This window comes from Lagenorhynchus albirostris, chromosome 5, assembly GCF_949774975.1.
Source record: "Lagenorhynchus albirostris chromosome 5, mLagAlb1.1, whole genome shotgun sequence".
Lineage (NCBI taxonomy): Eukaryota > Metazoa > Chordata > Mammalia > Artiodactyla > Delphinidae > Lagenorhynchus > Lagenorhynchus albirostris.
The window spans coordinates 85,711,918-85,727,813 of NC_083099.1; the positions used below are offsets into that span (position 1 = coordinate 85,711,918).

At 36.0% G+C, this 15,896-nt stretch overlaps 1 protein-coding gene across 1 annotated transcript in view; it reads right to left on the minus strand.

The window, feature by feature from the left end:
• The window catches only part of ATP6V1A (ATPase H+ transporting V1 subunit A), a 55,272-nt gene extending 39,420 nt beyond the window's left edge, over positions 1-15,852 (minus strand). Inside the window, exon 1 of the mRNA XM_060150590.1 lies at positions 15,706-15,852. The gene's annotated coding sequence lies outside the window, so the exon portion shown is untranslated. The remainder of the gene's footprint in view (positions 1-15,705) is intronic.
• Between the last annotated feature and the right edge of the window lie 44 nt (positions 15,853-15,896).

Below are 15,896 nucleotides of genomic sequence, written 5' to 3' on the forward strand. Positions count from 1 at the left end.
ACCTACCTCCCTAGCAACACCATTAGAAAGGCTTATGTGTGGGCTTCCCTGGTGGCGCAATGGTTAGAGTCCGCCTGCCGATGCAGGGGACACGAGTTCGTGCCCCGGTCCGGGAAGATCCCATATGCCGCGGAGTGGCTGGGCCCGTGAGCCATGGCCGCTGAGCTTGCGCATCCGGAGCCTGTGCTCCGCAACGGGAGAGGCCACAACAGTGAGAGGCCCGCGTACCGCAAAAAAAAAAAAAAAAAAAAAGAAAGGCTTACGTGGCAGATTACTGACTAGCATAACTAGTTCCCCCTTTTTATCTTGTTACCAAAACCCTAAATTGGCTGAAATTTTGGTAGACACATCAAGGTAATTCCAGGTCCCCTGTCAATGACTGGTTTGGAAATGAGCATGTTATGATGTTCTGACCAATAAGAGGTAAAGCAAAGTCTACTGGGGAGCTTCTGGGAATGATTTCTTTGCTCTTTTAAAATATACAGGCCATGAAAAACACTTTTTCCCTTGGGATCTGGTCATCTGCGGGGGACATGCAGCCATCTTGGGACCTTGAAAGAAGCAAATCTAAGTAGCCAGGCCACCTTGCTAAGGACAGCAAAACTGAAAGACAGAAAGCATCTGGGTCCCTGTTGCCTTTATAACAAAACAGAAAGGAGAGGATTTCAAGAATAAATATTTTTATATGGTATACATATTTCATAGTGTTATTTTTTTTAAAGGATAGGCCAAAAGGTTAAGAATAAAGGCATCTATAAGGTCATTACTTAAATAGTTCACAAAAAATTACTTGAGATGGACTACAAGGAAATATGCAGACAAAAGTGGGAATCAGAGTAGAGAAGTATAGAAAGATCACAGATGGCAAACTGGACTAACAGAATCAGAAAAAATTTATTCCTACTACAATAAAATTTTTTGAGGGCACACACAGATAACACCCTTTCACTTATTAAAGTACAACTAATCCTGTAAAAGAAACAGTAAAGATAAAAGGTAGGGTGGACAATTAAGCTGGGAATAGAATTCAAATCTTATTGGCTACATATTCTTATGCTTTGATGACAAGCTTATCCATAAACAATTTTGATAGCATTTCTAGAAATAAACAATCACAGATTCCTTTCACTTCAAAATTTTATAAATAAAAGTGGGTTATACTAAGATGATAATCCAAAGTATTAACCAGAATAACAAAATACTGTATTTAGTGTATAAGTTCTATGGTTTGAAATTTATAGGCTAGAAGCCTATGACCAATGGTAGAACTGTCATATGAACAGACTCAAGTATCCCTGCCTTCAAGGGGCATAAATTTATCATTTTCTTAACTCTCTTCCCTCCACATAGCATGGAGCCTTGCACAGCAGTAACTCAATAAAATGTTCTGATATTAAAAACAGGTAAACTACTACTTGTTAAGCACATATCACATTCCAGGCATTATGTTAAAAAATAAACACATCTCATTTAACCTTTAACAACAGTCCTAGGAGGCAGGTATGGTTTGATTACGAAACAGGTTTTGAGACTTTAAGCAACCCGCTCAAGACTAGAGCTATGGAGTGGAGAAGTCCGAATTTAGTCTGATTTTAACATCTAAGCATTTATAATAATAACAAATAATTCAAAAGACCTTATTTAGCCAGTAGCTTTAACCTCTATTATCTTAAAAAAAAAAAAAAAAGCCCAGGATGCCTCTTTTCCATTATTAACTGACTCTATGTTAGAATGGCAAAGAATAATATGCAGGCAAAAGGGAGAAGATGAAAAAGAGATGATATAACAGATCATTCACAAACTAAAGAGCAAGTAGTATAACAACCAAGAATTGACTGTTTCTAGAATATCCATCTCCTAAAGAAGTAAGATTTTTAAAGAACAACACACAATGCTGTGTTTTATTAATGCCTAGCTTTATAACACAAACATAAATAACTGATAATAATAGTAAAAATAAATTTAACTGTAAAGTAAATGGGCATATTTGGAACTAATAAGAATATTAATGAAAACAGACCCAATATAATTTTGCTACAGGGAATAGTAGTAGAAAATTTCTGGTTAATAGTCTGTCATAAATTTGGAATAATAAATTTACCTGAAACAGTATCTGAGAAATTCCTCTTATTTTTCTTATCTCTAAGACAAAACTTATTAAAGAGTTAAAAGTTATAGTGAAGCTAACATTAATATCCCATAAGACTTCTATGTGAATTTTTAGAAGATTTCTTGATTTCAGATTACAAAGAAAAAAACGAGTCACTGATTTTATATTTTAACTTACCAAGAATGTAAACAGCCAAAAAGATAGCTAAATGATACAAACAGTAAAGAAAATAAGCATTTGTTACATACTTCTGCTTAAAATTTATTTTCAGAAGCAATATGCTTATAATTTTTAAAATACCCAAAGAAAAGTCTCACAACTTGAATACTGTTGACTTTGATGTTATTTCCTCACAATTTTTTATATAACTGTAATCAATACTATAATACAACTTGACATATTTTTAATAAGTATCATCTTAAACAGTACAATATTCCATTAAATGGATACCATAGTTTATGTAATAATTCTCTTTAAACTACAGTACCCCACTTTTTGTTATTTATATATAAATAAATAAATAAATATAAATATATATATATATTTTTTTTTTTTTTGGTACGCGGGCCTCTCACTGCTGTGGCCTCTCCCGTTGCAGAGCACAGGCTCCGGATGCGCAGGCTCAGCGGCCATGGCTCACGGGCCTAGCCGCTCCGCGGCATGTGGGATCTTCCGGCAGGCGGACTCTCAACCACTGCGCCACCAGGGAAGCCCTTAGTGGTTATTTTGTTTGATGTTATAAATGCTAGAACACCAAATAATTATACAAAGAATAGATAAAATCTTATCTCCATTATTCTGCCTGGTATTATTATTTAAAATTTTACAAACAAATATTAGCTCAAAAAGGCTATACAGGGACTTCCCTGGTGGTGTGGTGGTTAAGAATCTGCCTGCCAGTGCAGGGGACACGGGTTTGAGCCCTGGTCCAGGAAGATCCCACATGCCGCAGAGCAACTGAGCCTGTGCACCACAACTACTAAGCCTGCTCTCTAGAGCCTGAGTACCGCAACTGCTGAGCCCACGAGCCACAACTACTGAAGCCCACGTGCCTAGAGCCCGTGCTCCGCAACAAGAGAAGACACCACAATGAGAAGCCTGCACACTGCAACGAAGGGTAGCCCCCACTCGCCGCAACCAGAGAAAGCCCACGTGCAGCAACGAAGACCCAACGCAGCCAAAAATATAAAAAATAATTTATTGTTTTAAAAAAGGCTATAGAACCACACACAGAAATGGACAACTGACTAAAACGGACAATTTTACACAATTAAAATGATGGGCAAGAGATCTTAAGATATACGGCACAAAGAAGACCCATGAATGGCAAATAAATACATGAAAATATGCTTAATATTAGGAAAATGCAAAGGAAAACCACAATGAAATGCCACTCCATACCTAGCGGGGCTAAAATTTTAAAAGACTGACCACAGGAAGTGTTGGTAAGGATGTAGAACTAGAACTCTCACGTACTGCTGGTAGGAATGTAAAATGTACAACCATTAAAAAAACAATCTGGCAGTTTCTTAGAAAGTTAAGCATACACCTATCATATGACCCAGTCATTCTACTCCTTGGTATTTACCCATGAGAAATGAAAGCTTATGTCCAAACAAAGAATGTTCATAGTAGCTTTATTCATAACAGCCAAAAGGCAGAAACAACCCAAATATCTATCAACAAGTGAAGGGATAGACAAATTGTGGCATTTGTGGTATACAGTGAATACTCAGCAATAAAAAGAAATGCATCATTGAAACATGTAAAAGTAAGAGGTAGACCCCCCCCCACCGCCCTGGGCAAAGGGTTCCATTTATATAAAACACTAGAAAATACAAACTAACCTATAGTGATAGAAAAGAGATCAGTGGTTCCTTGGGGATGGGCAGTGGGGAGGTATAGAAGGAAGGGATTACAAAGAGGCACGAGGAAATTTCTTTTGAGGGTGATGGTATGTTCACTATATTGACTGTAGTGATGGTTTCATGGGTGTATACATATATCAAAATGTCAAACAGTACACTTGAAATATGTTTGCAATTATGTCAATTATACCTCAATAAAACTTTTTTTAAAAAGCACAAAGTATTGACAATATGACTCCTGTAAGGGCATAATGCTTACACAGAATACATCATATTCACTTTTGTTTTTATTTGTCAACTAACAGTTACAGAAGACTACATGATGCTATGTATGCCTATGATGCTAATAAGAGAACCTTAACCCTAGGAACAGCTGAAAACCACCACACAGGCTTTTGTCTGTTTAGAATGAACTAATGTGGCTCTTGATAAGGCTGTGGGCACCCACTTGTCCAGTCAAGTTCGGCAAATCCTGAGAATTTCCAGTCCCTTAACAGCTCAGGAGTATATTTCAGAAATGCCTCTAAAGTACTTACTCATCTTTGTTTCAGAACAGGGCTTAATGGCAATATCTTGTGTGAGGATTTAGGAATATTATCTTGAACTGTCGAGCCATGAGGCATGAGGCATAGAAGGGTTTGACCTCCAAGATTCAGGCTCAGCTCTAATATTTTAGATATCAAAGTTGCTACGGTGCAATGATTCATTTGGAGGGTGAAGGTAGAGGGAGTTATTGTCTGTTGTTTTATTCTTCTCTGAGGTAGAAATAGTTTACAATAAAGAATTAATAGTCTTTATCATTGCCTATTTTTAGGTACTTCCCCCACCCTCCTTATCCAACAGCATCTTTGGGTGAGGATGAGATCATATTTAAAATACGCACACACCACTGAACAATAGCAGGTACTATAAATCTACATTCAAGCACTACAGGTGTACCAAGTTGGGACCCGAGCATTCTGTATTTTAAGTGTCTGCTTTGGATCACATTGAAGAGTTTGGGTGTCACTTGGCCTATTCTTTGGATTAATAAGAGATACTTTTCTTTCTTGAAACAAATGAAATAGAGGACACTGAACAGAAGTATGTTATATTCAAAATAATTTGTGGATATTGTAACTCATGTTAATAAAGTCCCTCACTGTCTGATTCTGCATTACCTAAGACTAGTACTTATAGAGTGACAACCCATTTTTCACAAGATACAGTTATTCTCACATTTAGCTAGCTATCACACTCTAAATGTTCGTATTAATTGGCAATCTGATTCCCTATGTATTATTTGAGAGCTCTAACATAATTGTTTTGGTTCATAAAATCAGCAACTTTCACAATTATTAACAACTGTAGTATTTTACTTTTAATAACTTACATTCAAACTTCAATTGATAGAATTTCAATGTATGAGTCACATAAACAGCACTTCAAGTTATATCTAGAATGTTTACCATTATTTGAAAGTAACAAAAAGTCATGACATTTGTCAGACCTTGATCTCATACTGACACTGTTAGATACTGATTAGATATGGGGTAACCTATGCTATCACATGATGGTAGGTCACACGCAATTCAGGAATGCTAGAAATTTTAAAGGCATTCAGCTATTCAGCTTCCCTAAGACTCAAGCTAAATGGGCAGATTTTGGCAAAATACTGAGGACAAACCTGACCTTCAGTGCATCCCTAAATTGGACAATAATTTGGCAATACCCACCAAAATTCAAAATCCTTTGACCCACCTCTTCCATTTTTACGAATTTACTTTATGTGTACAAAATGTGCTATTAACAAAATAATCTATTACAGCACTGTTTCTTACAGCAAAAGACTGGAATGTCCATTAATATGGAGACGACGTCTTGAGAGCTGTGGTGTTAAGATAGTAATCTCTGGAAAAAGACTCTCTGGGTTCAACTCCAGAGTCCTATTACTTATGAACTGTGTGACATTGGTGGGCATTTAACCACTCAAAGCCTAAACTGCCTCATCTGTTAAATAGGGATAAAATTAACACCTATCTTATAAGGCTGTTGCGAGCCTTGCATGACTTAATTCAAGAAAAGTGCCTGATACAGGAGTAAACTCTCAACAAATTGTTGTGTAGGATGATGATGGTACATTAGTACAACTGAATACTAGACTATTATTTAAAAGAATGTGGCATCTTTAACTGTATCAATGTGGAAAAATCTCCAAGGTAACATTGTTAAATGAAAAATGTAAGGCCTGGGAATAACATGACAAGATGCTACCTTTGTGAACAAATACATGAGAAAAAAGAGTAAGGATGGAGAGACGGGGAGAAAGCGCACACATGTATGCATATAAAAATTTTACTGTATTTGTACATGTATTATCCATTCAACTTAGTTAAAACTATTGAGTGATTTGATGAGTGCTAAACCAATTAAGTCAAGTGATAAAATTACTATATATAACTAATTAACTGAGCAAAGAGCATAGTAACTAAATAATAATGGCAAATATGTACATGGCTCTTATTATGTAACAGTCGTTGTTCTAATCACTTTTCTTATATTATTCATTTAATCCTCACAACACTTAATGAAATAAATATACTCTTAATATCCTTATTTTAAAGCTGAGAAAAATGCAATAGAGAGACATAAAAGAAACTTCCCCAAAGTCACACTGCTAAGAAGTAACAGAGCCAGGGTTTGAGCCAGTCTGGCTCCAGTACCTACACCCCTAACCTCCTTGCTTGCTATGTTGCCTCTCAACACTACTCTAAAATTACTTTTTATTTACATATATCCCAACTCTTTTCAAAAGGAATTTGTACATTCCTCAAAAAATGAAAAACAGAATTCTCATATGATCCATCAATTCCACTCCTGGGTATTTATTTAAAGGAAACAAAAACACTAACTAGAAAAGATATATGCACCCCACTAAGTTCACTGCAGTATTATTGACAATAGCCCAGATATGGAAGCAACCTAAGTGTCCATCAACAGAAAAATGGATAAAGATGATGTGGTGTGTGCATACAATGGAACATTAGCTGTAAAAAAGAATGAAATCTTTCCATTTGCAACAACAGAGATGGACCTACACGGTATTAGTGAAATAAGTCAGAGAAAGACAAATACTGTATGATTTAGTTATATGTGGAATTTAAAAAACAAATGAACAAACAAAACAAAACAGAAACAAAGTCATAGATACAGAGAACAAACAGGTGGTTGCCAGAGGGAAGGGGATTGAGGGAGGAAAGAAACATGTGAGGGAGATTAAGAGGTACTAACTTCCAGTTGCAAAATAAATGAGTCACAGGTATGAAATGTATAGTGTGGGGAATATAGTCAATAAGTATGTAATATCTTTGTATGGTGACATGTCGTAACTAGACTTATTGTGATTATTTTAAAATGTATAGAAATATCGAATCACTATGTTGTATAGCAGGAACTAACATAGTATTCGCTTTAAGTCAATTATACTTTGAAAACAAAAGAGATCAGATTTGTGGTTACTAGAAATAAGGGAGCAGGGGAAGGGGTAACCAGATGAAGGTGGTCAAAAGGTACAAACTTCCAGTTATAAGTAAGTGCTAGGGATGTACTGTATAACATGATATATAATTACATTACTGAATGTTAAATATGAAAGTTGTCAAGAGAGTAAATCCTAAGAGTCTTCATCACAAGAAAAAAAATTTGTTTAACTTTCCTTAATTTTGTATCTATATGAGAGGATGGATGTTTACCAAAATTACTGTGGTCATCATTTCATGATGTATGTAAGTCAAGTCATTATGCTGTACACCTTAAACTTATACAGTGCTGTATGTCAATTATATCTCAATAAAACTGGAGGGGGAAAATGTGTACAGTTTACAATAAAGAACATATACATAATTAAGTTAGTAAAACTTTTAAGGAAAAGGGGAAACAAAAAATATCAACATGAGAAACAAGTACAAATGCTTTAAACATATAACAAATCTCACTCTAAAGCAGGGGTCCCTAACTCCTTGGAACCCGGCTGCACAGCAGGTGAGTGGCAGGCAAGTGAGCGAAGCTTCATCTGCCAGTCCCCATTACCGCCTGAACCCTCCCCCCACCACTGCACCACCACCACCCCCCTACCGCCGCCACCCACCCCGTCTTCAGAAAAACTGTCTTCCATGAAACTGGTGCCAGATGGCAAAAAGGTTGGGGACCGCTGCTCTAAAGCATCTGTTATTTTCTATTACGGCTTTGAATGATATATTAATTTCAGATTCTTAAAAGGACTGAAATCAAGTATTAAGCAACTTAATTTTGCTTCTTTATAGGCATTCTTATTTGAAGCTTTCTAAGGAGAGTTAACGTTGTATTTAGTTTTTTTATTCACCAAAACCCAAATGTGGACTTTCCCTTATGCTGACCCTCAAACAACTACATCAGGTAACAGACTCCATAATTGTGCAATATGCTCTATTATCTCCAAGGCAGAAAACATTTCTGGAGGACTTAATATCCATACCAAAAATAAAATTTGTAACCCTATCTGGTAATGCCTATCACTTTTCTGTACATTTTTAATGACAACTTCTTATTGGATGCCCATGGGTTATCACATACACAAAAAATTAAGGAGAGTTTATGGAATTAGCAGGGTAATTTATACACTTTCCCCTCAGATACCTAATTAAGACAAAAAAAAATTTCAGACAATTGCCATTTCTGGCCATTTCAAATGGAATTCTTCCTTTTGTTAATTCCTTCTTTGCCCTAACAGATCTTTTACTTTTAATTAATTAACTTATTAATTAATTAATTTCTGTGTTGGCTGTGTTGGGTCTTCATTGCTGTGCGCGGGCTTTCTCTAGTTGCAGCGAGCAGGGGGCTTCTCTTCCTTGCGGTGCGCGGGCTTCTGCTGCAGAGCACAGGCTCTAGGCATGTGGGCTCAGTAGTGGTGGCTCGCTGGCTCCAGAGCACAGGCTCAGTAGTTTGGCACACGGGCTTAGTTGCTTCGTGGCATGTGGGATCTTCCCGGACCAGGGCTCGAACCCGTGTCCCCTGCATTGGCAGGTGGATTCTTAACCACTGTGCCACCAGGGAAGTTGCATCTTTTTAAAAAAGGTAGTTTTTTCTAATTACAGAAACACTACATGTTCATTGTAAAAATAAAAACACATAATACAGAAAAGGGTAAGAAAATAAAAACCACCCCAAATGCCCATCCATGTACTGAGATAACCACTAAACATACACTTTGGTGACTATCCTTTCTGCAATTCAACTTGTACAGATATGCACAAACATGTAGTTTTATGCATGTGTTATTGTGAATACCCTGCCTTTTTTCCTTTGTCTTTCTGTTTTCTTTTGCTTACTTCCTCCTTCCAGTGTTGACAATCATATAGGCATATACAAAACTCATGGTGTTTTTCAGCTGTTTAACAAAAATGGGATCTCGTTACATATTTTTCTCTAAACTTTGCCTTTCTCACTTAAGATACATGATGGATCTTTTTAGGATGTATTTGGAAATCCTTTCGATTCACCAGTATGGATTTAACTTCAATTTTTTTTTAACTCCTACTTTTAATGGATTTTAAAAACATAAAATCTATAAGTTATATACCAATACCCCTACTGACAGGCATTCCCTTTGTTCCCAGGTTTTTGCTACTTCAAACACTGCTTCAATCGACATTCATGTGAACACTTGCTACTTGCTGGTGTTTTTATTCTAAGGAAAACAGTCCATACGGTGGGATTGTTGGATGGAAGAATATGTATTTTTAATATTAACAGATATTGCCTGATTGTTTACTAAAAAAACTGTAACAATTTACATCTCCACTAGCATTTTATGAGAAAATCCTTTACCACTAGCGGTAGGTTTACCACTTAATTTCTGCTAATCAGAAAAAAAATTTTTCATTGTTAGTATATTGATTACTAGTGAAGTTATACATCTTTTCATAAGTTTGTTGAATGTCTGGATTTCTCTTCTTGAAGTTCTGGTCATATGCTTTACCCATGTTTCTATTGTGTGGACTTTTTCTTAATATGTAAAAGTTCTGACAAATGTCAACTCTATCTGTTATACATATTTCAATTTTTTTTCAATCTGGCTTTTGTCCTCTATTTTTGCCATTGAAAAATTCTTCATTTCTATGTGTTCTTATACACCTGTGTTTACTTTTATGACTTTCAGATTTCCTATCTTGGTTTAAAAGGTCATCACTACATCTAGATTGTATATATAAAAAATTTTTAGGAATTAATATTTTTAATATTTTATTTTAAATATTTAAGTTTTTAATCCATCTTGAAACTAGTTTCTGCATATGCTGCAAAGTACTGGCTCAAGTTAATTTCTTCCAGACAGACAAGCTGTGTCAGTTACATTTACTATATATGTCCCCGTTTTTCCCACTGGATTGAAATATCACTTCACCATGTATTAAATTATTTTATATGCTGGGATTTACTTCTGCTTTTTAAAATTCTGCTCAGCTTACAGAGGGCTAAAAACATACCTGCACCTATAAACTTAAATAACGTATTCAGTTATCTGGATAAGTCAAAACATTTTCACTTAGGATATCCAAGTAATTAAGAAGAAATCATCATTTAAATGCCTAATTCTCCATACCAAATTAAAAACTTATTGCCCAGAGCAATAAACAGTGATTGTAGGAACTCAAATAGAAATTTTAAAACTTTCTTAAATCTCCTAATCTAAGATGACTTATTTTGATGCATTTCTGTCCATCTTTTTCAATATGTATATAGAATCATTACTATACATAGTTTCTGTATCATGCCCTTTCTTCAATTTTATAAGTGTTTTCTAATTTAGTCTTCTCTATTTTATTGTTAAATAAACACTTAAAAGAATTAAACTAAGAAATAACTAAAACAAAACAAAGTCTGGTTGTTTTTCATTGCTCAAGCACATGTGCAGCTCTTCTGCATTATATCATGCATTACCCATTTTACTTTCAATGAAATAAGCTTAACTATTTTTCAGAAAAGAAAACATGGCATGCTGTTGATATAATTTTTAAAAAGGTTTGTCAATGAAAGAACAATGGTTTCTACAGATAGCATTAAGATTCAGAAAAACTGAAAATTTTATTGTAGTAGCTGGTCATAATATTGACACCAAAAAAATAGCAACAAAAAAAACACAGGTTAAATCTCAAAATATCTATGAAATACCACCAATTTTGAAGGCTAAGTGCAGTTGTGAAATTTATTAAACAGAGCTAACTACGAACAAATATAAAGGGGCGTTTCAAAAAAATTAATCATTAAATAATTTTATTCACAGTAGTAACTAATTCTAAAGATGACTTTAATAGTTACAGGTAAAAATAAAGATTTATTACTATGAAAATATACATCTATTTCAGCTATCTTTATAAACACACACACAATGTATATGTATTTACTATACATATAATATGTATATACTATATATATATAAAATAATACACTTATATAAACCGAAGTCACTTTCAGTTCACAACAGGAAACAAAGAAAATAGTAAAATTTTAAAGTCTCTACAGAAAAATTAAATGGAAAATATGGTTATTGATCATAATTTATTTCACTATAAGAGAAAACTTGACATTAAAGACATTAAAGAGAATATTCAATAATCTCTTAATAAAATCTTTCCTTAGAACAAATGAGTTATTTTTTTCAGGACTAAGGTGAAACATAAACTCATGATAGCTACACTTCAATTATTGTTTAATTTACTGATATTTTCCAATACAAAACCACTAAACCTTGTGAATCGTCAACCTAGGAAGGGAAAAGTTTTACTCTAGTTCACGTCTCCATTGTGTTCTCTATATTCCTATGTCTACTTCAAATGAGGATAAAAATAAGGCATAAAAACAGTTAGAATAAAAGGCAGAAATTTTAAATATAAGCTAAACTCAAAAGTTCCACCTCTGTAGGGTGGTGTAATTTTAATATATTTCTATAATCCTGTGTAGGGATAATAATTTAGAAATACAATACTTCCTTAAATTGATTCCACATATTAATGATCATGAGCTCTGGAAAATCTTTATATAGAAAATATTAAGTCACTGCAGTTGCCAAAATAATAGACTTTATGTTGATATTTCTTAGCTCCTATTAATAAATCTATTTTAGAATCTTTTCTAGAAGTATATTTTTCTTGCTATTTTTTGGTAATAAGCCTCATTTCAAATTCTACTCTTTACTCCATACCCCAAACTTGTTGCTCAATTTTATAGGATATCTAAAAGTCTCCTTTAGAAATTCAGTATATAAAATCAAACTAGGTATCAGCAAAGTTAATTTTTTAAATGTACAAAGTATGTACTAGGCCCTCTGCATCATGATCTAATTTAATAGCATCTATGGCATAGATTTAAACACGAGGAAATTTAAGCTTAGATTAAGTAAATTGTCCAAGGTCACACAGCTTAAATAAATGGTAAGGCCAGACTTGAACCCAGGTCTATAGGATCAGGAAATACCACTTAGTTTTAAAAATACTTTCACATAGATTACCTAGGGTTTATCTCACTTGAAATCATAATACCCTTGATAGAAAGGTTCCTAAGTATCAAACCATAAGCCCCCACCCCAACTTTACTTAAAAGCATATAGCTAAAGTGGCAGTACTTAATGATGATTTTCTGACTTTTAGTCTAGTGCTATATCACGTGTAGCCTGTACAGTGCCCCTTTTTTCAATAAACACAACTCACTCCTCTTCCCTTCCCTATCATGCAAACACATATGTTGTGAAAATAAGTTGATCACTACATTAATAAAGTCCATCTGAGGTTTATATCTATTCTATTGACCATGATTTGGATGGTTACTATTAACAATTTATATCTTAAAGCTAATACCTAGTGCATAAACTCAGTAGGAGCTATGATCTGCAAGAACTTTAAAAGTAGTTTAATCTCCCTGTCCAACTGTCAAACACTCATTCAATGAACAATTTATTTAATGCCTATCAAGTACTTCTGCATCCTGGTACTAAAGACACAACAGTAGAGACACTGTCCTTGAATTCCTAGGAGCTTTACAGTTTACTAAGGAACAGCCCAGCAAACAGTAATTAAATACAACGTGCTAGAAATGAAAATAGAATAGAAAATATTGTGTAGTAGTCTATAGAAGTTAGTGCCTAGTTCTGCCCACAGAGGAAGAAAGCATCTTGGTGGTGGCCATAATCTACAAAGGCAGTGACATATAAGAAAGACCTCAGAGTAAGCACACAAGAGGTGTCAGGGACCCGAACACAAAAACCCCCGTGTGCCATTTAATGTTGGACTACAGCACAATTCTCTAATGAATGTTAAGATTTCTACATATAGGGAATTCCCTGGTTGCCCAGTGGTTAGGACTTCGTGCTTTCACTGCCGGGGGTGGGGGGGCCAGTTCAGTCCCTGGTCAGTGGTCAGTGGACTAAGAACTAAGATTCCCATGAGCCACGTGGCAGGCCAAAAAAAAAAAAAAAAAAAAGATTTCTGCATATAATACTCATAGATTGATAAAAAGCTCGTCTCAGAAATGGTTTCCACACTTCACATCACTTGTTTGTGTGTGTAAATCGAGTATAACGTCAAAGCTCTTTTTCAAATTCAACTTTAGTAGCAATTTAGTCACCAATTCCTGCTGCCAATCTTCCAGATTTCATTAGTGGTCTAAATTATTGCTTTTGCAAGTTCCCTAAAATCAGGGGAACTGTGAAGTAAAATTGCAAACTCATTCAACCTCTTTCACATTGACATTTTCTCCTCTAGTGCTCAATCCTTTTTAGCCTGTTTTCTCTATTCCATTTTGGTCTCACCCAGACAGGACTGGTTTAGACTTCAAGAACTCCTGTTATTTGGTGGAATGTTACCTGGGCAATGAAGCAACACTGCTTACATTTTTCTCTCCTCTAGTGATCAGGGAACCTCACTCTGGAGCAAACTAATGGATAAAACTATATATCGGTAGCAAGCATACCGATACTTAAACATCTCAAACAAATTAGTGCTTTTGTCCAATATAAGTTATATGCACAAAATGCTAAAACTGTAAATCATAACAGTGGCCTTCATCATTACTTAGAGAAAGCAAGAAAGATTTTAAGGTTATGTTTTCTAGTAACGAGCATCAATAAGCGAGTTTCTCTATTTTGAACTCACTATAAAACATTTTGTTAAACTGATGTTACTCTAGAATTTTAACTTCCCCCTTAACAAAATAAGACCAGTTTATTGCAGAGAATTTGGAAGATACCAGAAAAACAAAAATAAGTCATTCATACCCACCACTCAAAGATAATGATTCCATCTTCCTCATTTTTCAGTTGTCTTTTTAATGGATTCTTCAATGACATGGGTTAGAAAACTCTAAGGTTTAACTAAGAATATAATTTTTTCAGATTAAGAAAAAGTGTAATTTAAATTTAAAAAATCAGATTTGTAATTTCTGTAAGGCCTTTCAATTTAAAAGAACCAAGGGACTTTGAGTTTGCAGTATAAACAAGAGTTTAACCCCAAACAGAAAAACACTCTTCCCTAAGGCACATTGTTTGGGGTCAAAACATTGGTTACTATATTACATGTGAAATGGGAGTACACTGGGTTGGGCAAAAACCTAAACAATCTTTTTTGCACTTTCAGAAAATATTGTTCATCAAAATCTGAAGAGGTCACCTGGACTTTTACAAATGGGGAAAGCTAAGGAGGGATACAAATGCTACTTAACATAAATTTACCACTAGTCAAGGAATTGACTGGGAGTGGCAATTACGTAGGATTTTAGGGAGAAATGGCAAGAGGATGTCAAAGGCAGAAAATATGAAGTCAGTAATATCTCGACTTAACCTCCTTACCTTTAAGTTTATGGTCAAACACATTAGTTTAATTATCTTTCCAGCCCAATTAGTTTCTGAAGAATTACTTCCCTTTCAGGGAGGTCACTTTTCCATAAGCTAACCTGGGTCTCCAGCAGATCATGACACCGCAACACCATCTTTCAACGCCTCCCCATTCAATCTAGACTGTCGCATTACCAACACCTCCTGTTTTAAAGGTAGTATATATTTATTCTTTCAACTGTCCTCTCCTTTTCTGCACCATTAAGTCAGAGAAGAGAAAGGTAAACGGCCACCTTTTACCCTTCCAGATCCATTCAAAGCTTGTGGACATTTATAAAACGCCTCTCGCAGGGATGTTAGATAAAAGCTAAGAATTAACTGAAAATGCACATTCGGAAGCAAGATTTACAGTGACACCGCAGTGAGGGCCACATCGGTGACATTCTCTCCCAAGCCGGTCTCACAGGAGACGCCTCTGCCTCCGGGGTTTTTCCTATCTCCCCGCTCCCCAGCCCCGGGCTGAAGGTAAAGACTTTACAAGGCCTCTGCCAAAGAACGGGGGATTGAGACCTGGAGGCTACTGCAGACCCCGAAGAATGCCTGAACCAATCCCACTACCCGAAGCCCCAAAGACTCGAAAGGGGAACCATAATGGCGGCACTCACCCCCCAGCCCCGGGAAGGGTGGACATGTGAACTCCTAGGTTGTAGGGGCGACCACATTGGGGGAGCGGGTGTCAAGATAACTGGAGAAATGAGATCGCCGGTGCAGGATGACAGCGGGGGGAAGCCCGGGACAGCAGAGGCCACCATTCACACTCTCTCTTCTCTTCATCCTCTCACCTCTTCTCTTCTATCCCAACCAGCCGCCGGTTACCGGTCGCCACTCACCTGCCGGGGCGCGAGGTCCAGAAACTGTACCGATCACCTACCCAGAGGCTCTGTCACTGTGGGAGGGGAAGCCTTCAGCTGCAGAGGGGGGCGGGTCTAGACAGTCACGTGACCCCGGGCTCCGCCCTGTTCTCCCCAACCGGGCTTGCTGCATCTCCGGCGCCTGTATTTTTGCGGATCGTTTGAACATT